At 30.4% G+C, this 2991-nt stretch overlaps 1 protein-coding gene across 3 annotated transcripts in view; it reads right to left on the reverse strand.

Moving 5' to 3' along the window:
• LOC111083155 (solute carrier family 35 member G1-like) overlaps positions 1-2991 on the reverse strand; it is a 15277-nt gene that overhangs the window by 3406 nt on the left and 8880 nt on the right. The window lies entirely within an intron of this gene.

The raw sequence follows: 2991 nt of genomic DNA on the forward strand, positions 1-2991 counted from the left end.
ATAAATGGTGTCTCCAGTAATTGTTGTTAATAGAGTTAACGTCAGATACTTTATGTTTAGTTTAAATTTGAATTTTAGAAATTTTAAAATATCAAATATTTTATGTTATATTTCTCTGTTAACGAACGAAATATTTTCATTGTAAATTAAAGGGCAATAAAATATTATCGAGCTACTAAAGACATGTTTATCCAGTTCTTCCTTTTTTTATTGTTTTATTTGAATATATGTTCAACAAACTTCTCCTTTCTTCCTTTACTTAATTACATATGAACGTCTTCAGACATGAAATGATAAACAGAAATATTTAAACTGTTTGTGTATTTGTTGTAACGAATCACTTCTGAAATTCTGATCATCCTCACGTCCCAACCACGTACATGAATCCATTCCATTCGAGTTGTAAGTATTCTTGGGGCTGTACTAATTATCGTGGATATTTTAATTTCATCTCAGAGTTCAGTGCACGATAAGAGCAGTATGTTCGTGAATGTGAATGAAAACATGAGCCAGTCAGTAAACTATAAGGAAAACACGAAAAATGATATGTTTCAAGAATCATATGATTCGTGTGATAAAGACTTTCTCGACGACAGAAGACAGGGACTTGAGAGATATTATTTTATGCATATATTTTGAATGTGAGATGCTGTTTGAGTGTGTCTATTGCTCCGACTTTCCAAGTTTCTCGGACTTTAAACCATATTAAAACATCTGAAAAAGCTTATTTTATAGCCTTATCTGAGTTAAACACAACCTACATTGTAAAATAAATAAAAACAAGTTATTAAACTCCAGAACTTGATTCTTATAGATGTTCTTCATATTATAGTTTTTTTCTCCTTTTCAATTAATGACTATAGCTCAGCTCTAAGACAATGTTGTCCGTGGTAACATTTAAAGAAATCAAAGGGGGAATGTTCATTGGCAAAGGTGTAACTAGGATGATAGCAGTTAAGTCACATTTTATATCCAGCTATTCATAGTTAGATCAACAAGCAAATGTATGGAAAAACTTGAAAAATGTTATGTGAAAAATTCATGTTCACATTTTAAGACCCAAAGGAAAATAAACACCTAGTTTGCCTCACAATTATATTTGTCATTAAAGAAAATATTTAATAGCTCCTTGGAAACGCTCTGAAAAGAGAACTGGACTATGCTTAAAGATTTGCAATGTGAACTTGATATAATGGTTAAAATCCAAGAGTATTTTGATAAAACAAGTCCTAACTAAAGAGCACAATTTTTCTTTCAAACCACCGTATACCTCGAATGTTGAATAGTTCTCACGATCAGAGATATGCCATGCAGAGTTTTTACCCTTTGAATAAGCCAAGCCATCGTGTGATAGGCTATATACAATATAAACCAAGGTGGAAAATATTTTTTATTGACAGGGTAATTTAGTGTGTCTTGTATTATTGTACTCTTCTAAAGATTTTATTTAATATTTTAGTGTACAGCAACAACGGAATTTGATAGAGATATCACCGAAAAAGTGTCCGATTTTTGACCAAATATAATATATATTTTGTAAAATAACATTATAGTTATTAGAGTTTTGAATACTAAAAATGATCCCCAATGATAGTTGTATACAAAATGCAACAGACAAATAGGTGCTTATTTTACAATATTTTAACAATTACTAATAGTTTCAAATATAAAAAAGTGTACTATAAATACCAAAACTACAAAGTAGATCCTCATTCTGTGAAGCTAATTCTATATAAATCAGCAACTGGAAGAACTTAATGTCATAAGTCAATATACAAGAAAACAACACCTATAATGATTAGAATACATAGAATCATCAGTCGGGAACCATAGACATTAACAACATTATTTCTTCTAATAAGACGTTTGAAAATGCTCATTTTATTAAATATTATATTTCTGAACAATATATTAAAAACAAAACAACTAAAAACACAATTTTCCCCCGTTTTTCCGAGGATTGTGTTTAGGCATAAAACTATGTTTATGATTTATTAAATGAGATAATACGTTCGAGGAAGATCAAAAATTATAATGAACAAAATAGATTAATTTTATATGCAAAATGTTTAGCTCAGACTAGGTTTGAAAGACATGGTCAGTTGAATATTAAATTTCTAACTGCTTCGTATAGATTGATAGAAATAAGTGTTTTCCATTGTATACAAAACTATATATAAAAGACCAACAAACATAATACAATGAACATGTTTACTGAACAACAAAGACCACTAATCTATAGAAACTAGAGAAAAATACTTACCCGTAGAGAATATTAAGCAAACTGATTGGAATATCAATTATATAAAACTGAGACGGAAAAGTATAGCCACTATACAGAAAACATAATAGTATCATCTATCACATAACACGTGCGTTATACACTTCATTCTTGGTCGTTGTATAAGTAAAAAATGAGGGTACTATCTTCAGGCAGCAACGTAAATTCTGCTTCGCAAACTTTTCTATAAAGGCCACATTAAATACTTTCCCACTCCTTTCCGGTAATTTTTGGAAATTTACTTATCTTTAGTAGTTTTGTGTGTGTGTGTGTGGTTTTACTCTGTTGGGAGGTTACTCTTTGTGACTGTTTCTGTTGGTAACATTTCAAAAGAAAATAATTTTACAAAGAAAACCTTCACAAAATTTAGAAATTGGTGTAAGGAAACACAACAGTTTAGCCTTTTCTGTGTAGCAGACCCTATACAGTATGTTGATTTTCTTAGACTAAACGTGCACGAGTAGGACAAGTTTGTGAAAGAATAGCACGTTATAAATTCTATCGGTTTTTGTCTGCCTAAGAGTGACGTCGGGCTGAGCTCACTTTTTAAGAGAGTTACAGATTACTTTAGAGATAAAAATAATAACTAAAATAGCAAGATTGTTGACATAATATAACATGTAGAGTTACACTGTATATCCTACATGAGTGAACAGAAGGAAGAGACTGGACACCAACATCAACAACCGCAAAGTTTTTAGGTATTGAGA

This window comes from Limulus polyphemus, unplaced genomic scaffold (genome assembly GCF_000517525.1).
Source record: "Limulus polyphemus unplaced genomic scaffold, Limulus_polyphemus-2.1.2 Scaffold8378, whole genome shotgun sequence".
Taxonomy (NCBI): domain Eukaryota; kingdom Metazoa; phylum Arthropoda; class Merostomata; order Xiphosura; family Limulidae; genus Limulus; species Limulus polyphemus.